A 21,658-nucleotide genomic window follows, 5' to 3' on the forward strand; every position below is an offset into this window, starting at 1 on the left:
AAGATAATGAAAAGGGATACTATTGGAGATGAGGAACTAGGAAATCAGAGGATTTTAACCAAGCCCAGCAACGGGCGCTGATACCAGCTGCAGATAAACGGGAGGCCGTGTCGAAGACATCGTATGCCGAGCGGACCTCTTGTTTTCCCGCATCGAATCCCTTCTTTATGATGGAATTCAGCTGGTCTTGAAGCTGGTCTGGAAGGGACTCTCCAAACTCCTGTAGCTGTTTAAACAGGTTAGGTTACGGGTGTACTGGGTCATATATAATTGATATGACGCAATGCGCGAGATAAGCATGGCCCCATGAAATATCCTGTGGCCTAAAGCATCGAGGAATTTCTGTTCCTTCCCAGGTGGCGCTGAAGAATGGGGTTTTGGACGCTTAACCTTCTTTTGGGTGGACTCCACCACCACCGACTGATGAGATAGCTGTGTCTTCTGAAATCCCGGAGAAGACTGGACCAGGTAAATAGTGTCCGTCTTACGGTTTACAGGAGGAACTGACCCAGGATGCTCCCAGTTGCGCTGCATCAGGTCCTGCAGCACCTCATGAACTGGGCGGACATGATTTCCTTAGGGGGATCCAGGAATTGCAGGACTTCTAGCATTTTATGCCTGGAATCTTCCTCCGTCTGCAGTTGGAAGGGGATAGTCACCGCCATCTCCTTTATAAAACTAATAAAGGAAAGGTCTTCCGGCGGAGACTTGCGCCTTTCGTCTGGAGGAGATGGCTCTGACGGAACTTCTGTTGAGTCCTGGGTATCCGTGGATTCATCCGTCCAGGGATCATAGGGCTGATCCCCTGCATCCCTCGGTGGTCCAAGTAGAAAACTTGGAACTTCTCCAGCTGGAGGTCGAGATTAGACAGGTATCGGTGCTGGCATCGAGGGACCTGATCTTGGCATTGAGAACGCGAGATCCGGCATTGGCACCGGACGCCTGGGAACGTATGGCATTGGGGATTTCATCGATGCCCTCGATGGTGGTACTCCCGAGGGCCCCAGAACCGACTCTGGTGATGTATCCTCCTCTCCCGATGAAAACGAGATGGGCGTCGATGGAATCATCGGTAATGGTGATTTTCTCCGTGCCCCTGGTAGGGCACTGATGAGCAGATCCAGCTTATCCAGGAGAGGCAGCAGCACCGGAGGCATCGGTGCCGGTTCCAGCAGAGGCACCGGTGCTGGCGTCGGTGGTTGCGGAAGGCTTTGGATCGCCTGGACCACAGCCTCTTGCACCATCCGGTGCAATTTCTCTTGGAGCGCTGGGGTGGTGAGCCCCAGGTCCGGAGTGGGAGGCACTATGGACAGTACCGGAGGGTCCATCAGTCCCAGTGGAGTCTCAGTAGCCCCTTCCACCGAAGGCGCGGGACGCCTCAGTGCATCCGGCTTCGAGGGCACTGGACGCTCCTCGGCTTGGGTCTTTTTCATCAGTGGTTCCATCGATGGCTCCACCGACATAGCGGAGGGCACTGGCCTTCGATGTTTATGCCGGTGCTTCTCTCGATGGTCCGCTCTTCCCGATTCCGGCATCGATGATGTAGACGCCGAGGACTGGGACAGCGATCGGGTGTCTTCGGCCTCGGAGCAACATCAATGCTTCGGCGAGGATCGAGTCGATGGTACCTGCGGAGATGGGCGATGGAATAAAAGTGCCATCTTTTTCAACCGTGCTTTATAGCCCTTCGGGGTCATTTGAGCACAATCGGTACACGTCTCCACATCGTGCGACGGCCCGAGGCATAAAACACAGACTAAATGAGGGTCTGTGATTGACATAGTCCTTGGACAGCAAGGGCACCGACGAAAACCCATCACCATCGTGGGAGTCGAAAAATTTAGGCCAGCTGCGGTCGGCGCCGACAAAGTCCTTAGACAACACAATGTCACCCACACTTTACATCCCTGCTCCTTCTTCTCTCGGCGTTTCTCTTCAGCTGAGCGGAATTATGGGATAAGAGACAAGGAGCTTCTTGCCATCAAATTGGCATTCGAGGAATGGTGCCCATGGCTCAAGGGTGCACAACACCAAATAACGATTTACACTAACCACAAAAATTTTGAATACCTACATCATGTGCAACGCTTGAACCATAGACAAGCTCTCTGGTCTCTCTTTTTTAATCGATTTGATTTCATATTTAAGTATCATCCAGCGGACAAGAATACCCGGGCAGATGCTCTCTCCTGTTCCTTCATTCCAGAGGACGTCCCGGACACACTACGACATATCATTGACCCAACCGGGGTACTTCTCTCTGCCACACACACGGTTCTAGCTGGAAAGACAGTGGTGACTCACTCTCTCAGGAAGAAGATCCTCAGATGGGCCCATGACTTTCTGCTTGCAGGCCACCCTGGACAATCCAGAACACTCACCACCTTACAAAGATACTGTTGGTGGCCTTCTATGAAAGAAGATGTACGAGCCTACGTGGAGTCATGTCCTACCTGCACAAGGCAAAACCCTCCAGCTGGTCATCCCTGGGGACTCCTCCAGCCACTACCCGCTCCTAGTGAACCATGGACACGTATTGCCACGGACTTTATCGTCGATGTGCCTCTGTCCAATGGCAATAATACCATCTGGGTCACCATTGACCGCTTTTCTAAAATGTCTAATTTTGTGGCACTACCCAGCTTACCATCTGCCCCGGAATTAGCTAAATTGTTCATCCGTCACATCTTCCATCTACATGGCATGCCTAAGCACATCCTTTCAGATAGGGGGGTCCAGTTTACGGCTAAGTTTTGAGGATCCCTGTGCAAGAAATTTGATATCTCATTGGTTCTTACATCAGCTTACCACCCGCAAGCCAATGCACAGACGGAGAGAACGAACCGCACGCTAAAGTAGTTTCTCTGGGCTTATATTAATTCCAGACAAAGCGACTGGGCTGACTTGCTCTCCTGGGATGAATTCGCACTGAATTCATCAGTCTGCTTCAACTGGGTCATCACCTTTTCAACTATTTACGGATGTCAGCTGCTACCTCCGCTACCTATACCATTATCAGTAGCTTCTCCTGCAGCCCAGACATCGGCGCAAGAATTACATCAGTTGTGGGAACACACAAAAGGACTTCTTCAGAAGGCTGGACAACAGGCCAAGAAGTTCTATGATGCACATCACAGAGCCGGCTCCACAGTTACAACCAGGAGACAACGTATGGCTTAGTACCCGCTTCATCCAACTTAAACTGCCATCGGTTCGATTTGCGCCAAGGTACATAGGACCCTTTTCAGTTCTCCTCCGCCTGGGTCCAGTCACGTACAGTTTGAAGCTACCACCGGCACTCAGAATACATAACGCCTTCCACATCTCTCTTCTGAAGCCACTCATCTTGTCGGAATTCTCCAGGAAAACACCTGAACCCCAGCCTCTCACTGCCGAAGAAGACATCACTTATCAAGTGGAAGACATCCTTGATGTAAGAAAACACGGCAGACGGTGGGAGTATCTTATTTCCTGGGAAGGATTTGGCCCTGAGGAGAATAGTTGGGAGCCTGCATGTAACATTCTCGAAAACGAGTTGATCCAACACTTCCACAGGTCACATCCTAGAAAGCCGAAACCCCCAGGGAGGGGCCCTGGGGGTTTCGCCTGTCGGTCGCAGACGGCTGCAACCTCTCATGCTCACCTCCTTTTTTCCCTGCATCGTCAAGTCTTGGAAGAATGGCGGTCTCTGCTAATCCCCGCCGACCTCTCTGGCGTTCCCGGGACAGCGTGGGCGCTGCCGACCGCCATCTTGCATCCAGAATTACTTAGGCACGCACGCGCAAGGGCCTTCTTTGTACACGTCATGGCGGGAACCTTGGGGGCGTCCCCTCCCAATGACGTCAACCCGCTATTGTATTTAACCTGATCGGCCCTTGCCTTCTACGAGTTAGCAAGGAGTTCTGTCGTGTTGAATCCACCTCATTCGAGGACTTCCTGTTCCTGACTTTGGTCTTGGCATCCAACACTCCGGAGTACCCGCTCCTCAGGGGCTCCCCTGCGTTCCCGGCTATCCGCTCCTCAGAGGGCCTGCCTGCCTGCTACCAGACCTGCTTTTCAGTTCTCTCTCTCTCCAGGAACCATCTCTTGTGAGTACCTCTACTGGCTTCTACTATACGAACTGTATTGAGGAGCTCCCGTGGTGTACCCCGAGTCTCGAGCCACTGCTGCCTGTCCTTCAGTAGAAGTTAGTCAGCATTCCTGCGCTACAGAATATTGACACTCCAACTATGGGAGCCACTTCCGGGTTCCGGTATCTCTACCAAGCTCTTCTACATCTACTATACAGACACCCTCAGCATACCCTGCTCTGCGGGCCACTACCTGATCTGTGTTCGTGAGCTGCCTTCACTCGTCAGAGGGGATCCCCGGCGTACCCTGCTCCGTGGGTCATTACCGGATCCTTTCTTCTGTGGCCTCGCTCTGGGTATCCCCATTGCTCTGGACTGTGCTATTACATCTCCAGTTCTGTGGACATTACTTTTTCCTTGCTTATTAATAAAGTTTCTACTTCTAGCTGTATTCCACGCCACTGAGACTATGCCTGCTGACAGTGAGGCTCACAGGGCTCCTCCCTGTGGGCGGAGACATCTCTCATCTCAGCCCAGGGTTCACATCCTTACAAAAACACAGGCAAGTAAAAAATGTATACAGAAAAAATTTACAAAGAGAGAGAAATCAGTCTGTCCTCCAGCACTGACAATAAAGGACCAAGGGATCTCAGAGGCAACAACTGCACAGGAAATACTGCAAATGCTCTACAAGTTAGGAGAGAGAGGTCTGGTTTGGTGCCACCAGGGGTGTCATCCAAGATCATAGCTAATTCAGCCTGCTTATCAATGGAAAATGCATATTCCTTGATGTGATGTTATCACGAATGCCGGTATAGAAAAAATCAAAATAAATAAATAAAATAAATATTCCAATCACTGAAAGGCAAAATACTTCTTTTTTTCACCTTTGTTGTCTGACCTTTTTTCTAACCAGTTGGTCCCAGTCTCTTTTTTCCCCTTAAATCTCTTTTTCTTATACCTTTTCAGGGTCTCTTATTCTGTTTCTTTCCCTGTCTTCTTTTCTTTCTCCTTCATACACTCACAGATTCTCTCATATACAAGCTCTTTTTCACACAGGAAGCCACTCTTGCATGTTCTCACATACACACAGGCTACCATTTCTCATATGCACTCTCTCACATGCAGGCTCTTACCCTTACATACTCTTTCACATGCAGAAACCCACTCCCACAGACTCTCACTCACATGCTCTTACACACATGCTCTCATTCCCTCAAACACACAGGTTCTCATTCTCACATACTGTCTCTCACATGTAGGCTCCCATTCTTCCCAGACATGCAGGTTCTCACTCTTACATACTCTCTCATACACACACATACAGGTCCTCACATGCTCTCACATGTAGGCTCCCACTCCCATTCACACAGAGTCTCACTCTCACATGCAACCTACCACTCCTTCTCACACACAGGCTCTCAATCCAACATCCGGTCTCTCACACTCAGGCTCCCATTCCCCCCAGCCAAACACACTTAGGGGTAGATTTTCAAAGGGGTACGCGTGTACCCCCCGAAAACCTACCCCCAACCCCCCCTGCGCGCGCCGAGCCTAATTTGCATAGGCTCGGCGGCGCGCACAAGCCCCGGGACGCACGTAAGTCCCGGGGCCTGCATGGAGGGGCATGTCGGGGGTGTATGTCGGGGCGTGCCGGGAGTGACGCGGCATTTCGGGGGCGTGTCGCGAGTGACGCGGCATTTCGGGGGCGGCGCCGCGGGCCTGGTTTCGGCTCGGGGCGTTCCGGGGGCGTGGCCTCTGCCTCCAGACCAGTCCCCGGCTGGAACATGGAGTGCGGCAGCTGGCCCGGTGCGCGCAAAGTTACGCCTGCTTCCAGCAGGCGTAACTTTGCCAACAAAGGTAGGGGGGGGTTTTAGATAGGGCCGGGGGGGTGGGTTAGGTAGGGGAAGGGAAGGGAAGGGAAGGTGCGGGGGGTGGAAGGAAAGTTCCCTCCGAGGCCGCTCTGATTTTCGGAGCGGCCTCGGAGGGAACGGAGGCAGGCTGCGTGGCTCGGCGCGCGCAGGCTGCTGATTTTGGGCAGCCTTGCGCGCGCCGACCCCGGATTTTAATAGATACGCGCGGCTACGTGCGTATCTATTAAAATCCCGTGTACTCTTGTTCGCGCCTGGTGCGCAAACAAAAGTACGCGTGTGCGCAGGTTTATAAAATCTGCCTCACAGCCTCTCACTTTTCACATGCTCTCATACACAGCTTCATATTCCCACACAAACACACAGGCTCTAGCATTCTCTGTCTTACATGTAGATTCCCACTCCCATACCTATGTACACCCACAGTCTCTCACTTTACATAAGAACATAAGATATGTCAAACTGGGTCAGACCAAGGGTCCATCAAGCCCAGCATCCTGTTTCCAACAGTGGCCAATCCAAGTCACAAGCACCTGGCAAGTACCTAAACATTAAATAGATCTCAAGCTACTATTGCTTATTAATAGCAGTTTATGGATTTTTCCTCTAGGAATTTATCCAAACCTTTTCCAAACCCAGTTACACTAACTGCTGTAACCATATCCTCTGGCAATGAATTCCAGAGCTTAACTATGCACTGAGTGAAAAATAATTTTCTTCAATTTGTTTTAAATGAGCTACTTGCTAACTTCATGGAGTGCCCCCTAGTCCTTCTACCAGCTGAAAGAATAAATACCAGATTTGCATTAACTTTTTCAAATCCTTTCATGATTTTGTAGACCTCTGTCATTTCCCGACAGTTGTCTCGTCTCCAAACTGAACAGCCCTAACTTTTTTAGCCTTTCCTCAAAGGGCAGCTGTTCCATGCCCCTTATTTTGGTCACCCTTCTCTGCATTTTCTCCAGTGCAACTATATCTTTTTTGAGATGTGGCAACCAGAATTGCATACAGTGTTCAAGAGGCAGTCTCACCATGGAGCGATACAGAGGCATTATGACATCCATCGTTGTATTTGCCATTCCCTTCCTAATAATTCAGGACATTCTATTTGCTTTCCTGGGTAGTAACTCCTAAGACAGAACCTAACATTGTGTGACGACAGCAAGGGTTATTTTTCCCTATATGCACCATCTTGCACTTGTTCACATTAAATTTCATCTGCCATTTGGAAGCCTAATCTTCCAGTCTCACAAGGTCCTCCTGCAATTTATCACAATCTGCTTGGAGATTTAACTACTCTGCACACATCTGTGTAAATAGCAATTTATCTAAGTATACTGCCTTGTCTGAAAAGGGCTGAATGCAAGCACAGAGTTTTACAGTGCACTGAAGGGGGTGAATTTAAGTCAGGGTTAGAAAATAGAGCACTTAGAAATCTGACACTAGGATTTTGGCTCAACACAGGCCGATATAGACACTGATGTCCAGAAGATTTGGAATTTTCTACATTTAAGATACCTACGAAAAGAAAATGGATCATTTGGAGTAAATTGATTTGACAGTATGATCTAAGTGCTCCTGACGAAGTGTATAGCGAAACATCGGCCCATGTTGAGCCAAGATTCTAGTATCAGATTTCTACAATTGAATTTTTAAATGCATATACAAAAATGAACTTTAAAAAATGTGTTTTACACATACTGGGGGTAATGTTCAAAGGAGTTACGCGCATAAATGTAACTACTATTGTAGCAATTTTCAAAAGCCATTTACTCACGTAAAGTGCACTTATGCGAATAAATCCTATGGACGATTCAATGGCATATATTGTAGCAATTTTCAAAAGCCCACTTACTCGAGTAAAGTGCCTTTACATGCGTAAAACCCAGATTTACGCATGTAAATGCTTTTTAAAATCCGCCCCATTATGTAGAGGTCCGGGTGACCCAGAATTTAAAGGGTACGCCGTCAAGGCTTGGTAATACGTTTTATCATAACACATTCTTTTTTTAAATTTTTTATTTATGCATTTTCACAGTTTACAAGCATCCACTTGTTAATGAAATTTTCTATAATACAGGAATAGTAAAAATCTATAAGACCTCAATTACAGGCAATTTAACTTCTATATTATAGTCAAATAGAAGAAACAAGGAGAGCTTATGATTAGAGCGTTTACAACAAGTAGAAAGGTAAATATAGAAACATCTGGCAACCTGACTGGTACCCCCCACTAATTACTTTACACACCAAACAGCAGGCCTAAGTGGGACTAGAATGTGAATCCAGAAACGCTCTTAATTGTATTGGGTCGAAAAATACATAACGCTGTCCCTGATACATGAGACAACACTTGCATGGAAATTGGAGTTTAAAGGTTGCTCCCTTCTGTACTGCTTCTTCCCTTAAATTTAGAAAGATTTTTCTCCTTGCTTGTGTCTGCTTCACAAGATCTTGGTAGCACCAGACGTTTTGTCCAAAAAACAAAGCTTGCTTATTCCTGAAATGTTGCTTGAAAATGTTGTTCTTATCGATCAGAAATGTAAATGTGACCAAAAGAGGTCTGCGATGGGATACTGTCAATTCTTGAGATGAGTCCAGCAATGATGTTAAATCCAATATATCCTGTTCTGCTATAGTCTGTTGATTATCTTTAGTGGGTATAAGTAGTAGGCCTTTGAAACAACTGGCTTGAGTTCTTCCGGAACCTTTAATGTTTGAGAAACATACAGCTTAAATAAATCGATAGGAGAAATATTTCTTAAAACAGGGAAATTTAAGAATCTTAAATTATGAGCTCTTAATGTGTTCTCAATCTTTTCAAGCCTGTTATTTGCTTCACTGTCGCTCAATACCATTGCTGACTGTACTTTCTCAACTTCAGCAACTCGTTTTTCCATTTTTTCCATTTTATTATTTTGTATTATAATCTCAGTGGCATTATTTTTAACTTGTTGTTTAACTTCAATGACCTCTTTTGTTACACCCAATATTGCTTTTTCCAATGATTGGAGAGCTTTCCAAATAGTTAGTAATGATATCTCTGCATCGGGTGGCAGTTGCCTTTGCAATGAAAGTTCCTGGCTCACTTCTTTGTCCACGCCCGCTGCTAGGCCGTTACCATTTCCAAGACCCACGGTTCTCAACCTAGCTGCAAGGTCCAGCCCATTTCCCCCACTGCTCCTTCGGGCTCTGCCTTATCTTCTTGTCCTGCATGGTAAGTCCTTCCAAAATTCCAGTTCGCTTGGGTGTCCCAGGCTCTCTCCGGATTACCTCCGTTAGGCTCACGACACTCCGCAGTCTCAATTCCTCGTCGCGGCCTGGTGGGACAGGCCTTGTAGGTGATCCGGGGCTTAATGATGTTTCGGTCAGGGAGACTGGCTCACGCTCCAGAGCTTGCTCCCCAGTGACCCGATCTCCCGGCGTCAGTGGGGGGACAGCGGCGAAAAAGTTCCCGATCCTGGGCTGAGATGGTTCCAGAGGGATGGAGGAAACCTCTCCACCCCTCACACGGGCATTCCGTTTGGTATGAAGCATATAAGTAACGGGTAATGCAGAAAAATATCAAGAGCTACTTGTACCACAACCGTTCAGGTCGCCATCTTGGAAAGCTCCCCCTCAAAACACATTCTAAGAAGCTCACAGCATTGGTTGAAAGATTTTGAAACACATTTTAAGACTATTTTCTCATTTCCTGGCGTGTAGCCAGATGGACTCAGGACAAATGGGATAGTATCCGCGTGCTAGCAGTTGGAGACGGATCTGACGTCAGCACGGGGGCGTGTATATATCCCCACAGGAAGCGCAGCTGTTCAGTAATTTCCGTCTCCAAAGCAGTTTGGAGTGCCTGCACGCTGGTTCAGCGTGCTTTCCAAGACTACTTTCATTTTTGTTTTCTTCTCTTCTAGATTCTACTTTACCTTTCTTCAACACCTTTTTGAGCCCCGCGCTCCTCAGGGGCCGTTCTGGCCGTGCCCCCCAGTTGAGCTTCCCGGGGTGACTGCCGTGGTCCCCCGGAGGTGAAAGTCCTCGGTCCCGCCGAGGCCCTCGCTCCCGGCGTGGACGAGGTGGCGGGTGCAGTGCCTCAACCGCGGCGGTGAAAGGTATCGGCCCTTTCCCCTCGCAGCCGGAGACCGCCTGTGATCCTGCCCGGCAGTGCTGAAGATTTGGTAAGGCGTACGTCTCTTCACCCAGGTCTCCGCTATCTAGAGGACCGGCGGCGTGGCAAGCCGTGGAGGACGCCATTTGTGGCCTTACTCAGGTATTCCGCGCCTGTAATGGGCGCGGCTTTCTTTCCTCCTTGTTCTTGCATATTGGCTGCCACTGTGAGTATGTGCCGCATATTGCTGCTGTATGTCTGCCATTAGGTGTATCTTGCTACCTGCTTAGTATTGTGCGCCTATTCTGCTCGGCGCCTCTTGCGGCCGCACACTGTTGCTATTGTGTGCCTGTTCTACTCAGCGCCTCTTGCTGCCACAGCCTGTTGCTATTGTGCGCCTGTTATTTTCAGCGCCTATTGCTGTCGCATACTCTTGCTATTGTGCGCCTGTTTCTACTCAGCGCCTATTGCTGCCGCTTACTATTGCTATTGTGCGCTTGTTTTGCTCAGCGCCTATTGCTGCCGCTTACTATTGCTATTGTGCGCTTGTTTTGCTCAGCGCCTATTGCTGCCGCTTGCCTTTGCTATTGTGCGCTTGCTCTATTCAGCGCCTATTGCTGCCGCATCCTATTGCTATTGTGCGCCTGTTCTAGCCTGCGCCTATTGCTGCCGCATAAGAAGCGCACGCTTGCTACATTTTGCTCATGGATCAGCTCGCGGCCGCAGCTGCGCCGCCACTTGCCCTAGACGTTTCAGCTCTGGGCCTCTGCTCCGCATGCCACCTTCGTGCCACGCGCGGTACTGACCCCGACTCCCTGTGTACCCAATGTGCGGCGGCCGGGGGACCCTCCGGCCAGGACCAATCTCAGCCGCAGTTTTTTGACAGTTCACCTGCGGCTACCCCGGATTTGGGAGGCAGTCTCGACCGCTCAGGAATCCCGGGGGATCTGGTACCCCGGCGTTTTGAGGCTGCTTCCATTTCCTGGGTGGATCTTTTTCAGGGAATTCATGCCTTTGTCCAGATGCAGACGGCTTCGCGTCCTGCCCCTACGGTCCTTGCTGCGCCTGTTCTTCCGGCGGTTGCTGCGGTTCCTGCGGTGGCGGCGTCTACGGCGCATGCTGCGGCTGCCGCCATGATGGCAGCCTCTAGGGATCCTGTTCCGGGACCCTCGCAGCCTTCTCGGGAGCGGGACCTCCCGCTATTGGACAGTCCCGATCACTCGGACCAGGAGGTTTCACCGGACGAGTCCGAACTCCCGGACGAAGGGGACCTCCCCCCGGGGATTGCGCCATATAGGACTATGCGGCGCTTTTTCCCTAAGGAGGACCTCTCGGACCTCGTGTCTCAGTGTCTGGCGGAGTTGGATATCACTGGACCCAGTGCTTCGATTCCTTCTGCGCAGAACCCCCTGCTGGAAGGTCTTCGTCCTACAGCCCGCCATTTTCCTTTCTTGCAGGCAGCTCAGCAACTCATTGATTTGGAATGGGCGGCACCGGCGGCCTCATTTCAAGGGGGCCGGGCCCTGAAAGGCATGTACCCATTGGCACCGGCTCTCCAGGACCTCCTGGCATGCCCTCAGGTGGACGCCTTAATTAGTGCTGTGGTCAAGCGCACTACCATTCCTGTGGAAGGGGGTTTGGCCCTCAGGGAGCCCCAGGACAGGCGGATGGACGCCATTCTGAAGCAAAATTTTGAGGTGGCAGCTCTTTCTTTGAGGATTGCGGCCTGTTGCACGGTGGTCACTCGTGCCTGCTTGTCTCAGGTCCGGAACAACACTCCGGCGGCTGACATGGAGCCCGCTCTTTCCTTCCTCACCGATGCCGCATCGGATTTGGTTCGAACCACGGCTAAGGGGATCTCGTCTTCCGTGGCCGCCAGGAGACACCTATGGATCCAGCCATGGTCCGCTGATACACCTTCAAAGTCTCGCCTCACCAAATTGCCTTTTCAGGGCTCGTTTCTGTTTGGCAGTGACCTTGATAAGCTTGTCGCTTCCTGGGGTGCCTCTCCTGTGCCTCGCCTACCAGAAGACCGGTCCAGGAGGGGACAGCGCTCCGGTCCCCGGCCCTCCAGGGGCAGGAGTTCACAGCGATTTGTTCCATATAGAGGGCGCTACCAGACGCCGCGTCCTCCGGCCAGGAATCAGTCCTTTCGGTCCAGGCTGCGCAGACGGGGGAACGGGCCGGGCGGGGGTCCCGGTCGCATTCCACAATGAGAATTTGCCGATTCATCTGGGGGACGAAGCCATAGGGGGCAGGTTGACCCTCTTCTACCCCAGATGGGTCGAGATCACGTCGGACTGGTGGGTCCTCGCAGTTATCCGAGAGGGGTATTATCTGGACTTTCATCATCTTCCTCCGGACAAGTTTGTGGAGTCTTCATGTTCCCCGCTCAAGAAGGCAGCATTGGAGGCCACCCTGACGAGGCTCCTGACCTTGAACGCCATCCTCCCAGTGCCTGCCTGGGAAGTGAATTCTGGACACTATTCCATTTATTTCATAGTACCCAAGAAAGGGGGCACTTTTCGGCCTGTGCTGGACCTCAAATCCCTCAATCGGTACTTACGGGTGCCGAGGTTTCGCATGGAAACTCTGCGCTCCGTCAAAGCCGCAGTCCAGCCCGGAGAGTTCCTCACGGCATTAGACCTGTCCGAAGCCTATCTTCATATTCCGATACATCCAGATCATCAGCGCTTCCTACGCTTCAAGGTTCTGGACCGCCACTTCCAGTTTCGAGCTCTCCCCTTCGGGTTGGCCACCTCCCCAAGGACATTCACCAAGGTGATCGTGGTTGTGGCGGCGGCACTCAGGCGGGACGGGATCTTGGTCCATCCCTACCTAGACGACTGGTTGATCAGGGCGAAATCCCGAGTGGAGAGCCTGCGGACAACCGACAGGGTGATCGCCCTTCTGGAAAGCTTGGGCTGGGTCATCAACCTCAGCAAGAGCTGCCTACAGCCTTCCCAGTCCATAGAATATCTGGGGGTATGGTTCGACACTCGGGCGGACACGGTCAGTCTTACGACCAAGAGACAGTTGAAACTTCGGCAGCGTATCCAGTATCTGTTGGGAACCAGTCGGCCGTTAGCTTGGGATTATCTGCAAGTTCTGGGTCTCATGGCCTCCACTCTGGACGTGGTGCCTTGGGCACGAGCCCATATGAGACCACTACAGCATTCCCTGCTCTCTCGCTGGAGCCCCCATCACCGAGCCTATTCCACGCACCTCCCTCTACCGGTCCATGTTTGGACCCAGCTGCGGTGGTGGTTGCGGTCCGACCACCTGAGCAGGGGGTCGCGGATGTCCTCGCCCACGTGGATCTTGCTCACCACGGATGCCAGCCTAAGCTGGCATCCAATTCCCTTACCCCTTCTAATCCGTTGATGCATCCTAGGGAATTCCTGATTTTGTAAATTTGTTAATTTTTTATTCTCAGTTTTTTTTTTAACACAGTTCCTATCAATTTCTCTCTCCCCTAGCACTTCACTACCTTTCTCCTTCCCGCAACTTCTGCGCTTACTGTCACCTGACCCCCATCCTCTCCTTTTTCCTTCACTGCTCCACCTCCCCCCTCCCTGTTATTTGTAATTTCCTCTTCCTCCTTTACAATGTTGATTGTGAACCGGCATGATATGTCCTATGAATGTCGGTATATTTTAAAAGCATTTAAATAAATAAATAAATAAATAAATAAATAAGCGGCTGGGGAGCACATTGCGAAGAACTCACCGCGCAAGGGCGCTGGAACAGGGAGGAGTCCACATGGAACATCAATCGCCTGGAAGCCCGGGCAGTCAGACTGGCCTGCCTTCGTTTTGCTCCACGGCTGCGGCACAGAGCTGTCAGAGTGATGTCCGACAACGCCACCACGGTGGCCTACATCAACCGTCAGGGCGGAACCAGAAGCCGACAGGTATCTCTAGAAATCGCCCCACTCATGGTTTGGGCAGAGGCGAATCTGCGGGACATCTCCGCCATCCACATTGCCGGGAAGGACAATACCACAGCGGACTTCCTCAGCAGAGGAAGCCTGAATCCAGGCGAGTGGCAGCTGTCCCCCACAGCTTTCCAGATGATTGTCGATCACTGGGGGATCCCGGCCATGGATTTACTGGCAGACAAGTCCAATGCTCAAGTACCCAGATACTTTAGCCGCAGACGCAACCCGTGCTCGCACGGCATCGATGCTCTGGTCCAGCCGTGGCCTCCGGGGACTCTTCTATATGCCTTTCCCCCGTGGCCTCTACTGGGTGCCCTCATCCACAGGATTCGGTCACACCAGGGCCTAGTTCTTCTGGTGGCCCCGGACTGGCCAAGAAGACCCTGGTACGCGGACCTCAGACGCTTGCTGGCAGGGGAGCCTCTCCCCCTGCCTCCTCTCCGGGACCTTCTACGTCAAGGTCCCATTCTGCACGAGGATCCGGCTCAGTTCTCTCTTACGGTCTGGCCATTGAGAGGGCTCGACTGAAGAAAAAGGGTTACTCGGGGCCTGTGATTAATACACTCCTCCGGGCTCGCAAGTTTTCCACATCCCTCACCTACGTACGGATCTGGAGAATCTTTGACGCATGGTGCGACTCTCATGGCACCAGTCCACATGCCGCCACTATTCCTATTGTGTTGGATTTCCTGCAGGATGGGCTTCAGAAGGGTCTCTCCCTCAGCTCCATCAAGGTTCAGGTAGCGGCACTATCGTGCTATGGGCCCAGGAGAGGTGGCAAGACTATCGCCAAGCACCCTGATGTTTCTCGTTTCCTGCAAGGCGTCAAGCATATTCGTCCGCCACTAAAGTGGCCTATACCCTTATGGAACCTTAATCTGGTTCTGGATTTCCTTGCGGGATCCACCTTCCGACCCCTTCGGGGCTTGTCTCTACGGTCTCTAACCCTGAAGTTGGTATTCCTGCTGGCCGTATGCTCCGCACGCCGCGTCTCTGAACTACAAGCGCTGTCCTGCCGTGATCCCTTTCTACGTATCACTTCGGAGTCTATCCATCTTCGGACGGTTCCCTCCTTTCTCCCTAAAGTGGTTTCACAATTTCATCTTAACCAAACCATATCCTTGCCTACCACGGTAGGTTTGAAGAAATCTGAAGAAGGCCGTTTATTACGCCATCTCGACATCGGCAGATTGCTGCCCAGGTATCTGACAATGACTCAAGACCTGCGGAAGACAGACCATCTGTTCGTCCTACACAGCGGGAAGAAGCAAGGTGAAGCGGCCTCTCGGCCCACCATTGCCCGCTGGATTAAAGACGTGGTCAGAGCCGCCTACGTGGCGGCTGGGAAGGCTCCGCCTCTACAGGTTAAGGCTCATTCTACCAGAGCCCAAGCGGCGTCTTGGGCTGAATCCCGGATGCTGTCACCGGCGGACATCTGTAAAGCGGCGACATGGTCCTCCCTCCATACCTTTTCTCGGTTCTACCGTCTGGATGTCCAGGCCAGGGAGGACTCGGCTTTTGCGAGGGCGGTACTGCATGGTCCTCAGGCAGCCTCCCGCCCAGGCGGGGTGTAAAGCTTTGGTACATCCCATTTGTCCTGAGTCCATCTGGCTACACGCCAGGAAATGTTGAGATTACTTACCTGGTAATCTTGTTTTCCTTAGTGTAGACAGATGGACTCAGCATCCCGCCCAGCTGCCTGTGTACATGGGTTTTCACTGATTCCAGGTAAGCCTTTGACTTTTGTTTTCCTAAGAGCGTACACTCTGCCTATATCCACGCCTTCCGGTTGGGAAGGCTGGCGGTCTCCAGCCACTGTCAATCGGTCAGGGGAGGCCTGTTTTCGCTTTTTTCTTTACTTTTCATTGAGCGTCAGTACACACATCCATAACAGCTTTTGCAAGGAAGATTACTGAACAGCTGCACTTCCTGTGGGGATATATACACGCCCCCGTGCTGACGTCAGATCTGTCTCCAACTGCTAGCACGCGGATACTATCCCATTTGTCCTGAGTCCATCTGTCTACACTAAGGAAAACAAGATTACCAGGTAAGTAATCTCAACATTTTTTAGTTTCCTTGTATTGAGATTGAATGTTTTCAACATAGCCAGATAAGTAGTTTTAACACTTATCCAGTTATCTTAATTAACCGGACAATTAGTAGTTTTTCAGATTTATCCAGCTAAGCAGCAGCAAAGCTTCCACTTGTCCGGAAATTCAAAATGTATCCTTATAATTCGCACAAATCTGCTATGCACACATACTTGTGTTCTCATTTTAATCATTTACACAAGGAAATTTAACACATTTTCCTTAGCACTTGTCAGCTTTTATACATGTAAATTATCAGTTTTTTTAACATGTGCACATGAAGGAAATTACCAATTTTACCAATTAGTCCACTGGTTTGCCCAGTCTATATCTGGTTCTTCAGCCTGAACTCCCCCCAGTTTACCTGACCCCTCACCCAGTCAGTATTTGGTTATAAAGAATTAAATTCTCCCTTACACCAAATAGTTAGCAGGTGTAAATATGCACACATCTTTCACAGGTTATAAAATAGCAACTTATAAATGCAAATACTGGCCTTGCCCCAGAATGCCTCAGTCCGCCATTTTTTTTATATGAGCAAATGTATTCTTGCACCGTTAATTGCACCTGTATATTTGAGATTTATAAAATAGCACTTGCACGAATGCGTGCTAATTTGTACACAAGGAACGCTTTAGGTGCATAAATCCCAACCCTGCCCAGACTCCACACCCAACACTCCTACCCGATGTGCATAAAAGTGCATGCAGTGTGCATCTGCAGAATTTTATGCACACACTAATCGCACAGTTTTCTAGAGGGTAAAACCCTACTTTACCTGCAGAAATTCCTTTGAAAATGACCCTCCCTATTCCCAGGCACCCCACTTCCAAATTCCTTATACACAGGGCCAGCGCGTCCATTAGGCAAACTAGGCAGTCGCCTATGGCGCTGTCCCTTAGCGGCGCTGAACAGCAGCCATGTGGTGCCGCGAGCGGAGCTTATCCTGCTCACGGCAGGATAAGCTACAAGCAGCGGCAGTGCGCGCTGCTCGTAGTCCTGAGAAGCACACAATCAGCAGAGTGAACGAAGTAGGAGTCAGGGCAGAGACCGGCGTGGACGGCATGGTGCAGGGCGACACAACCGGGGGAGGGAGTGGACAGAAGGCAGAAGTCACCTAGGACGCCTACTATTCTAGCACCAGCCTTGCTTATATAGCAAAGTCATCCAAGTTACTCATTTACAGAAAGTGGGAACTGTGTTTACTTCTCTCTTGCTTTCTAGGAGGACTGAGCTCCTTTTTTTAGAATTGGGATAAATTGCTTGTTTTGTAAATTCAACTTTTTTGGTTAGATAAATGGGATTACCAAGCTCTGCAGGAGGCCTGTAGTATTTATTTACATTCTGCTTTTCAGGCACTTCAAAGCGGATTACATTCAAGTACTGTAGGTATATAGTCCTCAGTCCCTTCCTGCTTTCTCTTCTTATATAGAACTTATCCCTGATTGCGGGTGGGAACATCAGATGTTGTTAAGGTTTGTGGGTATGTGGACCCTTGGCCCAAGATGTGAGTTGTCACCACCTGTGGGGAGGAGCCCCACAGGTCCACACCGTCGGGGAGTGAGGTCAGGCATGGAGGGAGCTCTGGGTGAGGCTGTGGAGAGGTCTTGAGGAGTCAGGAGAAATTCCCCAGTAGACAAGCAGGCTAAAGATAATACCTGGATTGAGACCCCCCGAGGGGAAGGCGCCAGGCAGGCTGCAGAACGGGAAGGCTTGAGACTGACATGCAGGAGGTATAGCAGAGAGACACTCCCAAGGGGCGGAGCTGCGGAGCGAGGGAGGTGCAGCTGTAGTGACGTAGGCCAACCCGCGGAGCATGGAAGCCCGAGTCATTTCTCCGAAGATGATGTATGTTGAAACCCGAGGAGCACAGACAGTCTCTGTATGATAGAGAAGCACAGCCCCGAGGAGCAGGGAAGGGCAGGCAGTCTTAGTAGCACATGAGCGCGACCCTGAGGAGCGGGGAGGCGCGGACAGTCACAGTGTAGTAGGAGCACTACCCCGAGGAGCGGGACAGTGCTGAGAGTCTCTTGTATAGTATGAGGACACAGCCCCAAGGAGCGGGGAAACACTAATAGTCCAACACAGCACGTAGGCACAACCCCGAGGAGCAGGGAAGCACTAGAGTAAACTCCTGAGTGGTAAAGATGTTCCAGGGGGCAGCCCCAAGGAGCGGGGAGCCTTGCAGAGTTGGACTTTAGGAAGTGCAGGGCCAGAGACAGCGCCCACTGGCCCCCGAGGAGCAGGTACCAGACAGAGTCCAAAGTCCGACGGAGTCCAGTAGTGTAGCCACAGGAACATGGATCAGGAGCTAGTAGAGACGTAAGGAACTTGTTGCCAAGTCGACTAGCTGAGGGAGAAGGTGGAGCTTATGTACCTTGATCCGATGACATCAAACAGGGACGCCCCCGAGGTTCCCGCCGAAGAGGCTTCAAAGGAGGGCCTGGTGGTGCACACGTGCGTGCGCCTAGGAAGGCTCAGAGATGACGTAGGTGGTGGCGGCATCTCAGCCACCAGAAGGAGCCATGGAAAATGCAGCGGTGGAGTTTAGCCTGTGCTGAGCAGGCTGGGGAGGGCTGGAAAACGGTGCAGGATGTAAGTAAGCGTGGTCGCAGCCATCTGCGACCGATGAACATAAGAGTACCCCCCCTCTTAAGGCCCCCTCCCCGCGGGGTTGGGTTTGCGAGGATGCTTAGCGTGAAACTGCCGAAGGAGATCCTTGTCCAGGATATTGGCCATGGGTTCGCAGCTGTTCTCCTTAGGCCCAAAGCCCTCCCATGAGAGGAGGTATTCCCATTTTCTTTCATGTTTCCTAATGTCCAGGATATCTCAAACCCGATAGGTGACATCTGCTTCTGAGGACAGCGGTAAGGGTTCTGGTGGTTTCCTGGAAAATCTTGAGAGAATCAGAGGCTTGAGTAGAGAAACGTGAAAGACATTGTGAATCTTGAGCGAGGAAGGCAGCTGGAGTCGGTAGGTAACAGGACCCGGACGGCGGAGCACTGGAAAGGGGCCAATGTACCTAGGAGCAAAGCGGGTTGAAGGCAGCTTGAGCTGAATAAATTTGGTACTGAGCCATACCTTATCCCCAGGCTGGAATTGGGTTGCTGCTCAATGATGGGCATCAAAGGCCTTCTTCAAAACTTGAGCAGCTGTTGGGTATTTTGCCACAATTGATGCAATTCTTGCGCTGCCGGGGATGCCACGGAGAGCGAGAGTGGTGGCAATGGTTGGCGTCCATAGCCCACCTGAAAGGGCGACGAACCAGTGGAAGTGAACAGATGGGAATTTAATGCAAACTCTGCCCAAGAAAGGAGGTCGGCCCAGTCATCCTGCCACAAACTCACGTAGGCTTGCAAGAATTACTTTAGAGTTCTATTGGTTCTCTCTGTTTGGCCATTGGCTTGAGGGTGGTAAGCAAAGGTGAAATCTAATGAAATATTGAACTTCTTGCAAAGAGATTTCCAGAAGCGTGCAGTAAATTGAACTCCACAATCTGAGAGAATATGCTTGGGAAGACTGTGGAGACGGAACATATGCTGAAAGAACAATTTGGCCAGCTGGGGCACTGTAGGAAGGCCGGGTAGAGCCACAAAGTGCGCCATCTTAGAGAAGCGATCGACAGTGACCCATATGGTGTTATTCCCTTTGGAGACGGGCAAATCCACAATAAAGTCCGTTGCGATATGGGTCCAGGGTTTGCTCGAATTGGGAAGTAGCTGCAAGAGTCCACATGGTCTTCCTGCTGGAGGCTTATGACGGGCGCACATAGGGCAGGATTCTAAGTAGTCTTGGGTATCCTTCCAATAGTAGGCCACCAGTAGTACTGCTGAAGAGTGGAGAGAGTTCTGGACTTACCCAGGGGTCCGGAGGTCAAAGAGTCGTGAGCCCATTGCAAAACCTTTCATCTTAGCGGGCTAGGGACCACCGTCTTCCCCAGTGGTACTGGGAAGGTGGCAGACAAAATGACCTTAGCAGGGTCTATAATATGCCGAGGTGTGTCAGGAACATCCTCAGTGACAAATGACCTGGAGAGGGCGTTGGCACGACCATTCTTATTGGCTGGGCGATAACACAGTATGAAGTTGAATCGAGTAAAGAATAGGGACCAGCGGGCCTGGCGATGGTTTAAATGCTGAGCATGATGTAGATAATAGAGATTTTTATGATCCGTGTATACGGTAATCTGGTGTTGTGCACCTTCGAGCCAGGGTTGCCATTCCTCAAAGGCCAGCTTGATGGCCAACAATTCTTTATCCCCGATGGCGTAATTACATTCCGCTGGCGAGAAGCGTCAGGAAAAAAAAGAACAGGGGTGCAGAGTGTGAGTAGTGGAGTATTGACTCGTTACAGCTCCTACGCTAACGTCTGAGGCATCGACCTCAACCACAAACAGGCGCGTAGGATCTGGATGGCGGAGACAAGGTTCCTTGAGGAAGGCAGACTTGAGGTCCTGAAAGGCAGTCAAAGCTTTGGGCGATCACTGGGAGGGGTTGGCCCCCTTCCGAGTCATGGCCGTGAGTGGTGCAGTCAGCATGGAATAATGGTGGATAAAAGAACGATAGTAATTGGCGAAGCCAAGGAATCTCTGGACAGCCTTGAGGCCTGTGGGTTGAGGCCAATCAGGGATGCTCTTTAATTTTTGAGGATCCATTCGAAACCCCTGACTGGACACCACATAGCCCAGAAAAGGAATGGTCTCTTGTTTGAAGGAGGACTTTTCAACTTGGCGTTGATTATCTCATAGCCGCTGAAGGACACGAGAGACGTGCTGGCGATGGCTTGGAAGGTCTTGAGAGAAGACGAGAATATCGTTGAGGTATACAACTACTCACTGGTAAAGCACATCTCTGAAAACCTCGTTCATCAGGTTTTGAAATACCGTGGGCGCGTTGCAAAGCCCGAACAGCATCACAAGGTATTCAAAGTGACCGTCGCGTGTGTTAAAGGCGGTCTTCCACTCATCGCCTTCGCGGATCCGGACCAAATCATAGGCTCCATGAAGGTCTAATTTCGAAAAGATCTTTGCTCCTTGAAGTCTATCTAAAAGCTCAAAGATGAGTGGCAATGGGTAGCGATCCTTGAGAGTAATTTCGTTTAGGCCACAGTAGTCTATGTAGGGACGGAGGGCGCCATCTTTTTTCCCTATGAAGAAAAACCCTGCTCCTGCAGGGGACTTGGAGGGCCGTGGGCTTATCGAAGTGCCGACGTTTTGTGACCCCCTGGAGGAGGAAGGGCCTTCCCCCCCCCCCCCGAAATGCACACAGAGCAGAGGCCGGCCCAACTCAGACATGCCGGGACTGCCCCACATGCGCGGCAAGCTGAGCCACAAACAATTCCTCCCGACCAAAGAGAAAGAAAACTAAAAAAATCAAAACAAAACAAAGAAATTGGAACATCCAATGGAGGGGGGGGGGGGTCACCCCAGAGCTATGTCCTTTCTTCTTTTTTTAAAGTTGTTTGTTTTTTTTAATAAACTTTACTAAAAAATAGCAGGGAATTTCCTCTCCTAGAGTTGAAAGGAGCTGTCCAGCTCAGATCAGCTACAGGCCAAGAAGGAGAGAAACCCCTGAAAAAGAAAAAGG

General features: G+C 50.8%; 1 protein-coding gene across 1 annotated transcript in view; it reads right to left on the bottom strand.

Annotated features, from left to right (window-relative positions):
- Positions 1 to 21,658, bottom strand: part of SLC16A10 (solute carrier family 16 member 10) — a 268,532-nt gene that overhangs the window by 14,219 nt on the left and 232,655 nt on the right. The window lies entirely within an intron of this gene.

This window comes from Rhinatrema bivittatum, chromosome 3, assembly GCF_901001135.1.
Source record: "Rhinatrema bivittatum chromosome 3, aRhiBiv1.1, whole genome shotgun sequence".
Taxonomy (NCBI): Eukaryota; Metazoa; Chordata; class Amphibia; order Gymnophiona; family Rhinatrematidae; genus Rhinatrema; species Rhinatrema bivittatum.